This window comes from Triturus cristatus, chromosome 9 (genome assembly GCF_964204655.1).
Source record: "Triturus cristatus chromosome 9, aTriCri1.1, whole genome shotgun sequence".
Lineage (NCBI taxonomy): Eukaryota > Metazoa > Chordata > Amphibia > Caudata > Salamandridae > Triturus > Triturus cristatus.
The window spans coordinates 1,049,451,071-1,049,469,795 of NC_140592.1; the positions used below are offsets into that span (position 1 = coordinate 1,049,451,071).

The 18,725-nt window shown below is 47.0% G+C and overlaps 1 long non-coding RNA gene across 1 annotated transcript in view; it reads left to right on the forward strand.

Annotated features, from left to right (window-relative positions):
- The first annotated feature begins 284 nt into the window (after positions 1 to 284).
- The window catches only part of LOC146799341 (uncharacterized), a 115,829-nt gene continuing 97,388 nt past the window's right edge, over positions 285 to 18,725 (forward strand). The window contains exon 1 of the long non-coding RNA XR_014968887.1: positions 285 to 390. This is a non-coding gene — a long non-coding RNA (uncharacterized LOC146799341). The remainder of the gene's footprint in view (positions 391 to 18,725) is intronic.

Below are 18,725 nucleotides of genomic sequence, written 5' to 3' on the forward strand. Positions count from 1 at the left end.
TGTGCCGTATTTTTAGCGCTTCTCTCTCTGTATTCTTTCAATTACAGCTCTCTCCGAATGTGATCACAATTTAACAAATCCGGCTTTTGCTCATGGAGTTGGTTCCAAATATTTTACTATTTCTTTAGAAAATACGCTCAAGCCCATAGGGCGCTGTCTCTTTAAGGGTAGCTGCTCACTCAGCCGCTTCTGCTTGGCTGTAATGAGAGAACATTTCTCCACTAGCTGTCAAAAGAAAAGAAAGACCCGGCCTTTTCTTGGAAACCTTTCTGCTCTGGTTACAAGCTGACATCTTGCTTAGTCAGCAACATGCAATCAACAATGGAAGCGCGGAGCCCTGCGCCCGCCCGCACCAGCCGCTCAGCTGTGAGCAGATTATGTTAATAGCAGGTGAGGGGTCAAGGTCAGCAGAGAGAAGAAAAATAGATTGCTTAAAGCCGTCAGGCTTTATTTACAAGACATGTTTGAAATGGGCATGAAACTTGAGAAAGCTTATAGCACAAAGGCCAACTTGTTTTACTCTGCTGCCAAAAAAAAGCTCCAGGCCTTCGGATGGATAATTCCGAGAAAAACAGGATTTTTTTTTTCAGTTGTGCATGAAATCAGGGAGGCTGGGTCTCCCAAGATATACTTAAACCCTAAGCACAGTAATGCCTTAATTGCAGTGGTAAGAACAACTCGACGATGTGCCCCACAATCAACGAGTTGGATGTGTTTTAGAAATGTGGCTTTCTGCAACATTTGGGAGCTAATTCTGAATTCGAGTATTTTTGGAAGGCTTCCAAATGAAATGCTTATTTTGTCTTTTTTTAGGACATAATGACCAACCTGTTATTTATTTTCAGAAATTTGCAATTATTCTAATCCCTGTACACTACAAGCTTCACAAAATACTTAGCGTTATTGTCCTGTTATGTGAACTGCTAAATGTCACAATTGTTTTTAGACCTCAGCCAAAATAGAGGGGTATAATGAGTCCAAGGGTACTTAAGAGGCCTTAGTGCCCTGAAGTATGCCAGCAGTAGCACCAAGTACCCCCCATGCCCCCACTCATCATCAGCAGATACATACGCCTACATCATGTCCATCTTAAGCCAGTTTAGGTAAGTTTATAGTGGGAAACAGCCTTTACAGTGTGGGCTGAGCCACGCGTGGCTTGTCCGCACTAGCGTAACATTGCTTGCTTGAACCACACATCTGCCTAAACTATGTATATGCGTGGTTAAGGAAGATAGCGGCTGTGTCCAGATGGGCGGGGAGAAGAAGAGGAAGCGTCAGAACAGGAAGCTCCCGAATTGGACAGGTAAGTGGGGCTGAGACTGGGTTGGGAGGGTAGTTTTTAGGGGTGGTGGTTGGTTTTAGGGCTCATGGCGAGGGGGGTCTGGGTAGTTTTTGGAAGGGGGATGGTTTCGGGGCTTATGGTGGGGAGGGATCCAGATAGTTTTTAAGAGCTCGGGCTGGGACTGGGCTGGGGCAGTGTTTTTATGGGGTGGAGGTCGGTTTTAGGGTTCAGGGCAGGGGGGTAGGGGCAGTCCTTTGTACAAGGGGCAGGGTTTTAGGGCTCAGGGTTAGAGAAGGTGTTGGGGTAGATTTAAGGGCAGCGCGAGGGTAAGTTTCAGGCCTCAGAGTGGGGGGCTCGGGTCATTGTAATGACTGGTAGGGGGCAGGGTTTTAGGCTTCCCGGTGGGAGAGGAGAAGGTGTAGTCTTAAGGACGAGGCGGAGCAGGTTTTAGGCCTCATTGCGGGGGGTGAGGTAGGGGCATAGGGTTTTAGGGCTTAGTGGCGGGAGGAGGGGTTGGGGTAGTGTTGCTCTTTACCAAGCATATCCCTTTACCAATCATGCCTTTACAACGAAATTGCATGGTAAAAGCATGCGTACTAAAGTAATGCGTGGTTAAGACACATTCGTGGTTGGATCCGCTTTGTAGAGGCATGCATGTTTCAGCCATACCTGCCTCTGTCATACCACCATTTATAATGCATTAAAACCAATAATATTAAGTGTCAAGCCTTCTGATTCAGATAGACTGTCCTTGGTATGGATTTCAGCTTCGCCTTAGCTATCAGACACAAATATACAAACTTCTTTACCTATGTATATATTTGACGCTCCTTATTTGGGAACATTAGTTGAACATAAAAGGCGAGTCACAAATATGCAATCACACATCTCCATGTACTAAAGAAATCATTGATGGACTCACATTTGACCAAACGCATTTGTCTATTTATGCAAAGAACTTGGGCAGCAGATGCCAGGAGCTGTCATGACGGGCAACAGAATTAGTTTGCAGTATATTGTAAGCACGTGCTACCTGACTAGGCACTTGGGAGAAACTCCATATATTTTTGACATTAAGGGCATAGGCAAGTCAATGTGTAATCAAATATTTACTCTGGGTTTGCTTGTGGTCCCATTCGGAAGAGTTGTAGGTAGGAAATTTATTACGCATGCAGATATCCTGAGGTGTCCTGTCGCTAGTCAAAAGAAGTGTAGGAGGGATCAATGTGCAAATAAATGAAGTTTAAGAAACCAATAAAACTTGAGCAGATGGAGTTCGGAACTAATCGAAAAGAGGAGTTGTTTTGAAGCGAGGGACGCTCACTTGGAAAGAGTGTATGACGCATGGGGAATGGGTAGGCTCACAGAGTGGAAAACAAAGCTCAGATGTATAATTTTTAGGATGAGAGCAAAAGAGAGCCTTATGAGCAAAGGGCCTTAAAAGTAGCATGTTTTTGGAAGGGGAGCCAGTGAAAAGAAAGGATGATAGGAGACGCACTAGATCCTGAAATGAGAGCAGTAGGAATATTTTGCATAAGCAGTAGTTTATAGATTGAGGAGGAAGGTACATCAACATAAAGAGAATTCCAGAAGTACAGTGTACTGATAATTAAGTACTGGATTAGAATCTGTCTAGAAAAAAAGAAAAGGCATGATTGTTTTCTTATGAGTTTAAGTTTGTAGAAGCTGTAGCTTGGAAATATAATCCTTAAAAGAAAGGTTGGGGTAAAGAATGACTCCCAGCAGCAAGAGGACCAGATCTTCTGATTCCAGGAAATGAAAACTGTTGAGACACAGAGAGTTAGTTTTCACCCAGGCAGCTAATGAATAAAGGACATGTTGACACTGTGTGTGAAGAGTATGCAGGGGACCCAGAACTTTCATAATAATCTGGGTGTTATTGGGATACAAAGCAAATGCAAGGAGATGATGGACGGAGTGCTGAAACTTTTCAAACACTCACCCCCAATCACAGATCTGGGTTGAATCCATCATCGTTCTTTAGCTCACTGCGCCACCCCAGTTCAGACACAGCTATCTGCAAATCAATCTTGACCCTGTGCCTCATGGGAACAGTCCAGCTCAAACTGCCAAGTCAAGTCTTCCCTGGACCGGAAATAAGCATCCTGGGACCGGTTCCGGGGTAACACCCCTCATCAGCCAGGCTAGCTTGAATCCATATTTTAGAATCCCGGATGGACCATCATCCTTTTATGATCCTGGGTGACTTTAATTCTCATTTAGAACTCACGGATCAGTCTGAGGTTGCTGTGCTAGTTGATAGTTTAGGAGCGCTGGATTTTAACCAAGTAGTCACAAGCCCCACTCATAGTGTGGGACATACCTTAGATGGCATATTTATTAATAATATGGAACTGAAGGTGGTTAACATCATGCCACTTCCCTGGTCCGACCATAAGGCAGTGAATTTCACTGTTATGACCGGGATATAAGTCATTCCCTCAGGCCATAGGGCAGAGAAACATACGATCAGACCATGGTCTCAGGTGACTGCTGAGAAACTACTCCCTATCCTGGCCGGCTCACGCCCCTCCTACACTAATGATATCTCTGAGGCGTCGATGCTCTTCAAGGAATGGTTGGCGGCGGCGGTGGAGAGGGTAACCCCTCAGAAGCTGCTTGGATCCAGGAGAACCAAACCATCCGCACCATGGTATAACAACGAACTTAAGATCTTGAAGGGTACATGTAGAAGGGCTGAGCGGCTGTGGAAAAGGGACTACAGTGCTGAGGGCAAAGCACATTATAACTGCACCCTTACAGCTTACAAGCATGCAATAGTGGCAGCTAAGAGTGCTTATTTTTCAACCAAAATCAGGGAGGCTGGCAACTCGGCCAAGGAGCTTTTTAGGACTATAACAGCTCTTGCTAAACCGCCGCAGGATAACACCTACCGACCGGACCTAGAAACCTGCCAAAAGTTGGCGGTATATTTCCAAGAGAAGGTTCAGGTTATCTACGATGAGTTTAGTAGCATGTCCCCTAGCATAGAGGGGGGAGAGCTGAGGCAGGAACTTGGCCCTAGGGACAACATGGGACTTAGTGAGTTTGCCCCAATCACGGTGGAGGAAACCCGTAGGTTGATCATTTCAACCAACTCAGGATCACCTCTAGATCCTTGTCCACCATCAGTTTTTCATCTGGCTGCCGAGGTGATTGCGGAAGAGCTGTCCCAGTTAATTAATTAACATAGCATTCCCTCTAGCTGGAAGAGGGCAATAATCAAGCCTCTGCTAAAAAAACCCACACTAGACCCCCTTGTCTTAAAAAAATATCGACCAATTGCCGCTCTGCCCATGGTGGCCAAGATTTTGGAGAAGGAGCTAAACCGTGCCCTGACGGCATATCTGGTGGCCCACGATCTGCTTGACTCTTCCCAGCACGGTTTTCGCGCCCAGCACTCTACAGAGTCAGCACTGTTGATGGCAGCAGAAAATGTTCGTACTATAGTAGACGGGGGAGGTCGGGCAGTCCTGGTGATGTTGGATCTCTCGGCTGCCTTCGATACCGTTAATCATGAGGTGTTGATTCGAAGGCTCCAGGAGTTTGGGGTACAGGGAACGGCACTGGCCCTACTAGCTTCTTTCTTGGAGGGTAGAGACCACAGCTTGTTATGGGATGGTCTACATTCCGACCCTTTTCACCTACCATGTGGAGTGCCACAGGTCTCCTCTTTATCTCCTACGCTTTTCAACATCTATGTAGCCCCCTTGGCCAAACTCATTAGGGCTCAGGGCTTCACTATAATCTCCTACGCTGATGACTCCCAGCTTATAGTCTCTGCTGGTGAAGAAGCGAATGACACGGCTATTAAGTTCCATAGTTGTATGTCAGAAATTATGAGATGGATGCGAGAAAATTTCCTCAAAATCAATACGGAGAAAATGGAGATAATAGAATTTGGCCCGGGAAATCCCGTGTGGAATAGCTCCTGGTGGCTGGCCGAGGCTGGTGAATGCCCCTGTCCTGTGCTCAAGGTCAGAAACCTGGGAGCGGTGTTTGACAACCAGCTCAACTTCTCTGCGCATGTCAGTAATCTTGCCTCTTCCTGCTCTTATTTAATCAGGACATTGCGGAAGATTTTCCCTTTTATCAATCCTGATCTTCGCAAGAATGTGGTGGTGGCTTTAGTGCTGTCCAGAATGGACTACTGTAATGCATTATTATTAGGAATAAACAAGACCTTGATGAAGAGACTGCAGGTTCTGCAGAATGCGGCAGCCAGACTCCTGTTAGACGTCCCTAGAGATCAGTCTGTCGCTGAGGGAATTAAGGCATTGCACTGGCTCCCAGTCCAGCAGCGTATAGATTTCAAGGCGCTATGCCTGGTTCACAAGGCTGTGTTTGGGGGGGAGCTAAGGAGGTTGAGAAGCTCTTTACTCCCTACTCCCCGGGTCGGGCACTCAGGTCATCCACTCAAAGCCTGCTTAAACTAAACCGTGTTAAAAAAGTTAGATGGGGCAGCAGAGCTTTTTCGTTTCATGCTGCCAGCCTGTGGAATAAGCTTCCTGGTTTTTTGAAATTAACTGACAGTCATCAAGTTTTTAGAAAATTGTTAAAAACACGGCTTTTTGATGTGACCCGGTGTTAGACGGGGTGGTTTCTCTCTACGTACTAGCGCAAAGACGCCCCGGCATTAATTCGTGCTTTACAAGTGGTTATCCTATCCTATCCTATCAGCCAGGCTAGCTTGAATCCAGGGGCAAAGTGAGCAAGGAACCCACGTCTGGGCATACCTTGCCAACTTAGGGCGAGCAAAGCAAACACAAGGAGAGGATGGACGGAGTGCTGAAACACTCACCCCCAGTCACAGGTCTGGAATGAATCCATCATTGTTCTTTAGCTCACTTCTCCACCTCAGTTCAGACCCAACTATATGCAAATCAGTATTGACGCTGTGCCTCATGGGAACAGTTACTGTAACTATGTTTAGAGAACTAATTATTGCTTTGATGTATGATTTATTTTCAATTTAGGATAAAAACTGCATGTAGCATAAGGTTGATGATTTGAATGGTTGAACAGTATTATGTTTTTGGATTTGCAGCAATTGTGAAAGGTGATTGATCTTTGACATTCTTCAGTTAAATGATTCAAGAGGTGACTATATTGGCTTTTATTTATGTGTGATTTTAAATATTTATGTGCTTGCTTTACAATTCTACACAGGCGTCTAGTTCCGTACGTTCCTACTAACTTTGTATCCCTAACAATGTTGCTATATATACATGAACATCGTGTTTATTCTACCAAATTAAGTTGAGAAAAGAAACTATAATGATTCATTTACTTCTTGGAACATTCAAGCATTTCAGTGTTTTTTGGTTTTAATGCATAACCGTCCTGTAACTGTAGTTTAAGTGAGCATATGTTAATGTGTTCTAACCAAAGCTAACCATGTTCAGTGTTGTTCAAGCGAATTTTCGTTTCTTTGTCATATACCGCATGCAGCAGTGCCCTGCACCCAATTAACTATGAGCAGCCAGCCCCCACTGTGCGTAGCCTTTGGCTATGCATATTGGAGACTGGCTTGTAACCAGGCCCTGTGCACTAACCCTGTGGGTGGTCAGCCCCACTGGGCATGCCCTTTATTCATGCATAGCAGGGTGGGCTGCACTGCTGGGCCTTTGGACAGACCCTCTGCAGGACATTAACCCTTTCTGCACATGCACTTCGGCAATGTGCAGCGGGATTGGATGCAGGCGTCCAGGCCCTGAGTCCAACTTGTGCGTCCAGCATCCAGTCCCCACTGCTCAAAGATTTCAGCAGCAGGGAGCAGAGGTTAGCTGCAGAGCCCCATCATGCTGTGGGCAGCCAAACCCGATGCGCATGGTCAGCCACATGCCGCTAGGGAGGGCAGCAGGCCTTGCTCCTAACCAGTCACACGAGGCCAGCGTCCATGTGTGGCCTTTGGCTAAGCGCAGCAGTAGTTAACTGAATGCTTCTCCCTATTTATTTTTAAAAGATTCGCAAATCCAAGGAGAGTCCAGGATCCACCAATCCAGCATAGGATATGCAAATCCTGGTATAAAAATAATTTGTAATGCTTATTGTATTGTCTGTGGTGTCCCTTTAGGACACCCCACATGTGCTTGAGGGTCAGGGTAGGTTCATCGTACCCCTTTAGGTCTTTTTTCTTTTTCCTAAAACTGTGCTCGCTTCATCATGTTGGGTAAAATCAGCCAGCCAGTCTGCAGCCAGTCATTGAACCACAATGCGCAATGGGAGAACAAGCATTGGCATAGCCAATAGGTCTCGCCTTTGGGACCTTTTAAGTGCTTAGCTATGCAACAGTTTATGTTGTTGCACCAAGGATATTGTGCTGGATAACTAAACACTTCTAAGGTCCCAAAGGCGAGACCTATTGGCAATGCCAATGCTTCTTTGTATTATGTCTCATACGCCGGGAATGCTTTCTAGTGGGCATAAAGCAGTGCTATAAAAGGGCCCAGGTACTATATATCCCCGCACCCCCCTACACACTCACCTCAAATGTACACATTTAAAGCAGTTCATTTGTGCTCCTCTTGTTCTTGCCTATCTTTAATATTCTTAGTTCCCTCCATATATATGGAATGAATTACTGTATATTGCAGCCTACATTGTCTAACACTTTTCTGGGTTTTCCCATTACATTATTGAAATTAATTCGTGCCAGCTAGCATTGGGCAGGCGGTTGACCAGAATCGCAGACCTCTTAGTCCTACAAAAAGTTTGGTAAGCAGAATTAACTATGTTCGGTGGGGGGGGGCGGGGTTTCACAGGGCAAGTTTGAGGAGTAAAATGGAGCAGCGGGGGTGTTAATGAGGACAAAGGCCAAAGTGTGTAGTAGTTGAATAGTGGGCCCGATTCACGAAGCCTTTTTCATGTGTAGGTTCAACTTGTATATTTAAATAGCTTGCTTTATGAGTACAAATGTATGGCTTCTGTGCACAATACTTGAATATACACTGCACTTGCATATCTATTTACTCAAGGTATGACACCAGGGTAATAAACAGTGATGCTTGTCTGATGATTCCTTTAATTATTAATATCGCTGAATGGCAGCAGTGAACAATCTTATGGTAGCATCCGAGGGCAACTGGTGGGCACAAGGTAAGCTAGTCCCTTAGTTACATATTGGGGGTCTATACACCTCATTTGGTGTCTCTCAAAGCGGCTGTTTTAGGTTGTGGAACATGAGCGTAGGTGGAGATGTAGTGTGGTGGCCACATTGCATCCTTTTATTCCAGTAGACCTGGGTTTTAATCTTAGCTTCTCTGATTAACGAAATGTGTGATTTTAGTCAAATCCCTATTTTTTACCAGCACTTATTTTTACATATTCTGATCTAGTTGAGGGACTATGAGCTTTATGCATAACCATATGAACGAAATAGGTACTGTAGGATAACAGAAATGGGTAGAAGTCGAGATCATGTACATCAGTAAGGAGCGGGATTAATGTTGAAAGGCCTAGGTAATAAATATCTACTCTTAGAGAAGTCGAGCAGCTGAAAGAAGACGGTGTTCTCTTTCAGGTTTCTGCCCAACTTGAAAAATAAGTGTATTTTTACACTGATTACGCCGCCAATGTGTGTTGTTGATGGGGCTTTCTGATAACCCTCAGCTGTAGGATATAAACAGTAACACATGAAACAGCACTAAAATGGATTATCTCACCATCAAACCCGTCTACACACCAGGAGAAACAAGGCCCTCTCCAACAATTCAAGCATCATATAAAAGTGATCACGTGCACGTATATGAAGAAAGGCCTCCTCAGTAAACAGGTGTGCAGTTTATCAAGGCAGGGGTTTGACTCCCTGACTTTGGCTCGGGCCAGCGTCCTGTTGGGCGCTAGGGTTAGATAAAGGGGGAGGGATAATAAAGACTAGGGTCTGAAAATTCTTGACAACTTATTGCTTCCTTAAAACCTTAAAAATTCCAGAGGTTGTGACACATGCACAACTATCTTACGACATACCATTTCGTCTTGATTAATCCTGCACGTCTCCTGTTGCTGGTGTTGTGTGCTTGGTGAACCGGTAATATTCCTTAACTTCAGCCTGTTCTGCCACAGTAAACGCAACATGTTTAACTCACTAGCACTGTTCTCTGCCCGGTCGTATCTGTGAGACCGTGCACGCACCCAGGTATCTAGTTTGGGGGGCAGGAGCATGAATACCTCACGTTGGTTCCGGCGAATGCGTCGTGCAGGAGGGGCACAGACCGAGGCATTTGTTGGAGTAAAAGAAACAGTACTCCACTGTGCACGGAGTAAGTACAAGGATATCTTTGTCCTGCAAATCTATTCCACCATCCTCCCACTGGAATGAGGCGATCGTGGTGGGCCAACGCTGCGCAAATCGGAGCAGCCATTCAAACGCAGGAGTGTGTGTTTACGTAACGCGTCAAATAACACTCCGTCGTCAGGCCGTACGTGCTGCAGATAAAAAAACAAGCAATTCAAGGACTGCAGCGTCCCGCTAGTGGTGCGCGTGAGAGTGAGCACCAGGCCATATGTTTTGAATTATCGGGCCTGTGTCTGGGCACGATAATTCAAAACATATGGCGCCGTGCAGGTAACAACAAGCAATAGGCCACACACGCACGAGCATGTGTGGTGAGCTTTTTGAAGCCCTTACAATAAGTCTCACAGGACAGCGCATGTGCGCTGATAGGCGAGACCTAAAAAGCTCCCTCGTTCAATGGTGTGCCTTTAATTTATTAATTGGACTGGAAATTCTTCATGGATTGGCAAATCTGCAGAGGATCTGTGAAGAACCAGCCCAGAGAGCTTTATATTCTGTATATTTCTAATTACTGCCAAGTATGGTGTAATTACGTTCAGTTGTTTTATGGAGTAGCAAAGAATCCTATGAAAGTTAAAATGGGAAGCCCCCATTTGACGGGTCTGCATGAAACTTGTAATGAAGTACCCAAAGTGGATATATGTTTCTTTTCCAAAGTGTCATGGAGATTCGTCAAAAAGCACCACAGTGATTAAGAAATCAAAACATGCCTTTCAATTGAAAGTTTGACCCAACCACAACTACAGAGGTTCTTTTGCCACCTCTCTGACAGAGCACCAGGGGCCAGAGAGCAAAACACTTTTGGCTGTCACAGTTCCATGTCCTTGGTGATCAGTAAGACAGTGCTTTGTGTACACACCTTTTAGCACCATACTGAATGCTGAGTGCGGTGGTTGTAAAGTGTGATAAAAATATTTGTGTGTATTTAAGCAGACTGCAGCTGAGGTGTAGTAACACCACAACAACACCACACAATGCCATATTACATTAACATACCATAATAGCAATAGTAATAACAAAACAATGCAAATAAAACACAACAATGATACGTTATACATACAACACAATAACATAATACAAAATAAACAAAATGTAACAAAAACACAACACAATGATAACACAAAAGCACAATTCACAACATTCCAAAACAAGACAACATACCAATACAATACAACAACAAAACACAACACAATAATACACAAAAATAAGAAAAACAGCACAAATTTGTAATTGTATTGTGTTTTTGTGTTCTGGTGTTGTAATCTGCTGTTATAGGTTTGTGCTTCTGTTCTGTTTTGTTGCACTGCTTTGCTGCTCGTGGTTGAGCTGTTGTTAACTTACAGTGTGGTGTTATTGTTGTATATTGGGTTGCTGTATTTGGTGTGTGTAGGAGAGTAGGGTCTGCTATCCTATGGTCACCCCACATTTTTGCTTTTTGCTTCACTGGTTTTTGACATATTGAGTCTGTGGGCCTGCCAATCAGACCCCCAGCCTGCTGTTCTCTCTACTAAATTAAAACTATGCACCCTAGGTGCATAACCAATTGGAAGTGGATCACCCTGTCAGCCCCTGTACCAGTGTACACTAGGTACCCAGGGCATTGGTGTACCCAAGGCCTGCCAAGGGCTGCAGCATGTATTATGCCACCCCAGGCTTGGCCTAACAATTTGACACAACTGGCTGATCACTCAGCTGGGGTAAGTTGGTGTAATCACCTCTTACTTAGGTGTAGTATACCTATGCCTAACCTTAAATGGGACACCGGGTAACCTATAAGTCACTCCTATGGCAGGCCTTAACAATCCTGAAGGCAGAGTGCTTGGTTCCATGTGAGATGGTGCTCTGGCATGAGCTGAGCCTGTCTGCAGTGGTCGGAACAACTTCCTTCTACTGTTTCCAGATATCGTCATACCATATACTCTTAAGTGCATTATGAACCTCGCGGTTAAATGCTATCTTTGGTTTGGCTTTATCAAAACATGTCGAGTAAGGTGTCATACGAATTGGAATACTAACCCCTCGCCAATTCTGGCGACGGGGTTAGCATTCCACCCTTCTAGAGGGACACGACATGTACAGTACCTGAAACCCGGGTAAAATCAGACATAGCCTCAGCTCCACAAAATGGATGCTGCCACCACAGACACAAGTCTGCCCTCCTGCTGCTGGGAGTCCTTCCAGCTTGGGAGGTGTGGACAAAGGGTTTCCTGCCAGGGGAGGTGCGTGCACCACCCCAGACAGGATTTTGTGTATTGGTCAGGTAGGGCTTGAAAGAAACCAGACATGCCTGTGGCTCACAAGGAGCCTCGGTGCATATGCCAGTTCAAACCGGTCCTGGGGCACACCAGTCCCGGGCCTGGGGCGAGCTGGACAAAGGATTGGGGGTGTACCACCCCCCTTCCTGGTCCCACCCATAGGGAGGGACCTAGCAGGTAGTCCGGCCCCTAGAATCCGCTTAAAGGTAGGAGCTGTGTCCTAAGACTTCAGACATCCTGGAATCAACTTAAAACTAAGAAGAAGACGGGAACTTCGACGCTCTGCTGCACAGAGGACTGAAGCCAATCTCCCCTGTGGTCAGGGAGTGACCACCTTGCTAACGCAAGCACCATCCAGCGAATCAACGTCTGCTTCGCCGCCGCCTCCCGCCGGAGCCCGAGCCCAGAGACTGACAAGACCTGGACCTCCAGACCTCTCACCGCCCGATCCACAGTCCCTGCAAAGAGGAGACCCGTGGAGGCACCGAGACACGTGGAGCCAGCCATCTTGAAACGACTACGACAAGCTGACCAGTGCAACAACCGAGGCTCCCTCCAAGTTGTGCTTTGGGTCCTGAGAAGCCCAACCCTCGAGCAGCATCTGCACCAAAGGTGAGCCCTCCAGCATCTCCACGATCTGCGTGGGGCCCTTCTGCATTTTGCCACTCGACGCGCCTAACCGGTTGCTGGCCCGCTGGCTAGTGGCCATCTTGGCGACGAAATCTACGACAAACACCGCTGGTCTGGTTGCTCCAGACTGGCCCTTGCTCCCCTCCAAAGGAGCAGTTCCTCTGACCTTGCTGGTCAGAACCATCAGCTTAAACTCCTTGCCTACAACAATTGCTTTTGCCAAGGCTTGTTTGCTTCGATCAAGTCGCCGACACCGCCGACAGCGAGAGCCTGCGTGGGACAGCTCGTGACTCGACTCCTGGACGTCGTCGACCTTCAGGGACCACGTGGCTGCAGAGTCAAGCTACACCTTCCTTCCTGTTTGCACCCGACATCGCCTGGTACCCACCTGGTGCCACGCTGGTCACTGGCTGGTGACTGTGAACACTGTCCCCTCTGCTTACAGTTCTTCAACATCTCCGATCCACTCTTGGATCCACTGCATCTCTTCCCGACCGACCGCCTGCAGCACTTTTGTCTACAGGCCCCACGGAACCGATAGAAGAAACCCGACGCACTTCGAGGCCTATGCACCCGCTTCCTGTGGGTGAGGTAAAGCTGGCACTCCTGTGCCCAAGTGTAGTATTACATCTCTAGTGCCTGTGTTCCAAATCTTAAGTTCCTAGGTCATCCGGAAGATTCCTTTTGCAGTAACTTTGTACTTTTTACGCACCCATTGAAACCTATGGGAGCACGCGTGTGACTATTTGCTCTGCACACGCCACCCGTGGACCTCCTGGTCACTAACTGACGTTAGCTCCTTGTAGGCCCAGCGATTCTAGAGGCCCTAGGCCTTTTCCCTTTTCTGTTCGTGGTACTTATACCACTATTTTAGTATATGGTTCGAGTGGCCACCAGGGCCTATCCATATAAAGTGCAACTTCTGTGTATTCTGTGATAATCTTGTTTGACAATTTGTGCTCCTGTGCTCATAAAGAGACTAGGGGTTACTTTGAGAAATAAATACATATATATTTTGAATATATATCTGTGTGGTGTCCTTTCATTGGTATAAAAGGGGGTTACTATTGGTAAAACAGCTTGCTTAACACGCTTCACGAGTTTAGCCTCAAAGACTGCTTAGCCTACGCTACCACTAGGGCAGCTAGTCCAAAAAGGTTGACTTACAACCACACCATAAGGGTTGCTTGGCATGGTACAAGGTGGTCACTAGAACTAGTGAACAGCATATACCAGGCCAACTTCTCACATTGGTGAGCAGCGGTTGGATTTGAGCTTGCTGTGTTTTACCATTGTAATCTCTTGGTTACCAATTGAAAGATCACATAGGTACCTGTAGGTACATATAAAACAAGATTAGATATACTTAAGTTCTACTGAACTTAGTTGTTGTAGAGCAAAGGGAGTAGCACACCCTGACTACAACTACTAGATAGGTTTAGTAGGTAAACCCAAGTGTAGGTAGATTGCAACACATCCACCCACACTTAAGAGCAATGGCTGGGGCAGAGGGGTCCACTGTACCCATCTCTGCTGAGAGTGACCCCCCGAGGGCACCATCCATCTTTGCTACCCTTAATCAGAATGAGCTCAGGCAGTTGGCAACTCTTAGGGGCCTTAAACAGCCCAAGAACCCTACCTCTGCTGTGCTCAGAGCACTCTTGCAAGATGATGAGAATCAAAGAGAGCTCAAGAGAGCTTCCCAGTTAGCCCCCTTAGGGACAGGAACAGGAGGCCCCCCTTCTGAAGATGCCACTGAGGTACCCCTTTCCAATAGCCATCCCTTAGATGAAAACCATACTACAGAGGAGGAAAGTGAGGGGGATACAGACAGTGGTGAGGATGAAGGGAGAACTAGCCCAGTGCCAAGTGTTATACTTGGCCCAGCTAAACCAAGGCTATTGGGGACTGACAGTGGGTTCACCCCACTGGATCTCCCCAGTGGACTTAACACAGGGCTTGGAAGGCAAAGGAATCGCTCAGGTGACTCCAATGCTTCCCATGGCTCTAGAGGCTCTCAAGGTCACTCCAGAAGAAGGATGACCACCCCTCAGAGGAGGGAACATGAGGCCAAGATGCAAGAAGCCCAGCTGAGGATCAGGAAGCAGGAGCTAGAAGTAGCCCTGATGGAAGAGAAACTGAGCAAGGCTAGACAGCATAAAGAGAGTGGGTCTATACCCACTGGTGGCAGCATTGTCCCTAAGGACAAAGATAGGGTTTTCGATAATAGAAACCTGTCGAAGGTTGTGCCCCCCTACAAAAGTGGGTATGACATCCACAAGTGGATAACTGCTCTTGAGAGAGCCTGCAAAGTACAGCAGGTTCCTGAAGACCAGTGGGCAGCAATCCTCTGGCTCTCCTTTGAGGGAAGAGGCAGAGACAGACTCCTCACTGTTAGAGAAGAGGATGTCAGAAACTACAGAGTCCTGAAGAGTGTTCTAGTTGATGGGTTAGGCTTAACCACTGAGCAGTACAGGTTAATGTTCAGAGACACCCAAAAGACACAGACTCAGGACTGGTCTGAATACATTGAATGTGCCACTAAGGCTTTGGAGGGTTGGTTGCTGGGAAGTAAGGTATCTGATTTTACAGGATTGTATAATTTGATGATGAGAGAACAGATTTTAAATAACTGTCAAAACCAGCAACTGCATCAACACTTGGTTGACTCTGATCTGACCTCTCCCCAAGAATTGGGAAAGAAGGCAGACAAATGGGTCAGAACCAGGGTTAAGCAAAAGAACCAGAACCAGGGCCAAGGGGGTGATCAGAAGAACCTGTAACAAAAGAAGGTACGTTGTTCCTAAACAGGGTCATAGAACAGATGGGGAATAGAGTGCTATGTACAAGGCCCACTATAAATACAGGTAATCCTGCTGATTTAATAATGCAGGAAAATTGTTTCCTTTGGAACTAGGGCCCTCACACACCCAGCCAGCAGGTGTCATGCTTCATCATTGGGCCTGCTCCTCGTCGGGTCGGCGCTGCAATACCCGACGGGCACCCAATGAGGGGCTCTTTGGCGGAGATCTTTTGTTCCATGCCGTATGGTGTCGTGGGGGTGAGGGACCTATAACGTGTAGATGTGATGTGTTAGTGAGTGCAAAGGTTAAAACAGGTCAGGAAGTCCAGTGCGAACCAGTTTTTTGTATTGGGCTCCCTGCCTGATTAAAAATAGAGAGTGTGTGGCAGCTATGTGACCATAGTGGATCAAAAAATATATTAGCGCCCTACTCCTACTATCAAGGTCAACAAGGTGATCAGAAGAAAACAGACCAAAAGGGTGGAGATCAGAAATCTAAAGACCAGAAGTCTTCAACAGGGCCCCAAACTACTGCTAAGGAGGGTGGGTCCCAACAACAGTCCAAAAAGAAGAAAGAAGGTCAAAAGAAACCCTGGTGCAATCATTGCAAAAATACAACTCACTGGACTAGTGATTGCAAAAAGGGTGGAGCCCCCAACACTGTTGCCCCTAAGGCACCTGCTCCCAGTACTACTGTTAGCAGTGTTGGTCCCCAGACAAAGGGTGTAGTGGGAATCACTATGGGAACTGAAGGAGATTCTGACTTAGACAGAACCCTGACACAGGCAGTCTTGATCTGTGATGGGGACATTGATTTGTCCCTGACTGTGAGCCCCAGTAACCTGGGCAAGTACAGACAGACTCCTTTAATTAATGACAAAGTGGCTCAAGCCTACAGGGACACATGTGCCAGTGTCACTATGGTGACACCAGGCTTTGTGGACCCTGGACAGTACATACCAGGTGAGAACTACCTGGTGACCAATGCCAGCAATGCCACTACTTCACATAGTGTGGCAGTTGTTAACTTCTCATGGGGAGGGGTAACTGGCCTCAAAAGGGTTGTGGTTAGTGCAGACCTCCCAGTAGAATGTTTGTTGGGCAATGACCTAGAGAGTTCTCTATGGTCAGAAGTGGAGTACAGGACTCATGCAGAGATGTTAGGTATATCATCACATGTCCTTGCTGTGACCAGGTCACAGGCCAAAAAGTGCCTCACTGAACCACAGGTCTTGGATCCTGGAACAATGGACCAAGCACCTACCAAGAAGAAGAACAGGAGGGTCAAGGCTGTGCCTTCCCCCCTGCCTCAGAGTGATGATCAGCCTTCCCAGGAAGCTGATCTAGAGGACCCTAAAGGAACTGTCCCTGAAGAGCTTGAACCTGACCAGGTTGAGTTTCTGGGGACAGGGGGACCTTCAAGGGCTGACTTGGGGCAGGCTCAGTTATCCTGTCCCTCTCTTGAACCCCTCAGACAGCTGGCTGCTGCTGAGGCTGCTGGGAATGCTCAAGGTACCCATAAAGTGTATTGGGATGAAGGGCTCCTTTATTCAGAGGCTAGAGACCCCAAGCCTGGTGCAACCAGGAGGTTGGTTATACCTCTGCAATTTAGGGGCTTCCTTCTTACCTTGGCCCATGATATTCCTTTAGCAGGACACCTAGGCCAGAACAAGACCTGGGACAGACTTGTCCCTCTCTTTCACTGGCCTCATATGAATGAAGATACAAAGGAGTTTTGTCGCTCCTGTGTTACCTGCCAAGCCAGTGGCAAATCAGGTGGCACAACAAAGGCCCCCCTGATACCACTACCTGTGGTGGGGGTTCCCTTTGAAAGAGTGGGAATAGACATAGTGGGTCCCATGGATCCTCCCACTGCATCTGGGCACAGATTTATACTGGTGGTAGTGGATCATGCCACCAGGTATCCAGAGGCAATTCCCCTTAGGACCACTACAGCTCCTGTTGTGGCCAGGGCCCTGCTGGGAGTATTCTCCAGAGTGGGGTTTCCTAAGGAGGTAGTATCTGACAGAGGTACCAACTTTATGTCAGGATACTTGACAGCTATGTGGAAGGAATGTGGTGTCAACTACAAGTTCACCACCCCTTATCACCCACAATGCAATGGGCTTGTTGAGAGATTCAACAAGACCCTAAAGGGTATGATCAAAGGATTACCTGAAAAGCTCAGGCGAAGATGGGACATCCTTCTACCCTGCCTTCTGTTTGCTTACAGAGAGGTCCCACAAAAAGGAGTTGGCTACAGCCCCTTTGAATTGTTGTTTGGGCACCCTGTGAGAGGCCCCCTGTGCTTGGTGAAGGAAGGCTGGGAGTTACCTCTCAAAAAGCCTAAGCTAGACATAGTGGACTATGTACTTGGTCTCCGCTCCAGGATGGCTGAGTATATGGAGAAGGCATCCAAAAACCTTGAGGCAAGCCAGGCCTTACAGAAAGCTTGGCATGACCAAAAGGCTGTCTTGGTTGAGTTTCAGCCAGGACAGAAGGTATGGGTGTTGGAGCCAGTGGCCCCAGCAGCACTCCAAGACAAATGGTCTGGACCCCATACAATCCTGGAAAAGAAGGGAGAGGTCACCTACTTGGTCGACCTAGGAACTCCCAGGAGTCCCCACAGGGTACTCCATGTTAACAGGCTTAAAGCATATGTTGACAGGGCAGACATGGGCTTGCTCATGGCTACAGATGAGGGACAGGAGGAAGAGAGTGACCCTCTCCCAGACCTGTTGTCTCAGAACCCTGAAGATGGCTCAGTTGAAGGAGTGACCCTTGGAGGCAACCTCACTGCCCATCAGCAGACTGAATGTAGACAGGTTCTACAATCATTTTCACATATGTTTTCCTTGATACCTAGTCAAACTGACTGGTGTACCCATGTGGTGGACACTGGTGACAGTCTGCCTGTAAAGAACAAACTTTACAGACAACCTGACCACGTCAGGGACTGTATAAAGGCTGAGGTACATAAAATGCTGGAATTAGGTGTCATTGAACCCTCAGAGAGCCCCTGGGCTAGCCCAGTGGTTCTGGTCCCCAAACCTCACACCAAAGATGGCAAGAGAGAGATGAGGTTCTGTGTGGATTACAGAGGACTCAATGCTGTCACCAGGACAGATGCACACCCTATTCCAAGGGCAGATGAGCTCATAGACAAACTAGCTTCTGCAAAGTTTTTGAGCACATTTGACTTAACAGCTGGCTATTGGCAAATCAGATTAGCTGAGGAGTCTAAGGCCAAAACAGCATTCTCAACCCCAGGTGGGCACTACCAGTTTGTGGTGATGCCCTTTGGTCTGAAGAATGCACCTGCCACCTTCCAAAGGCTGGTGAACCAAGTCCTCACTGGGTTGGATGACTTTTGCGCAGCATATCTTGATGACATTGCTGTCTTTAGCTCCACCTGGGAGGATCACCTGATCCACCTGA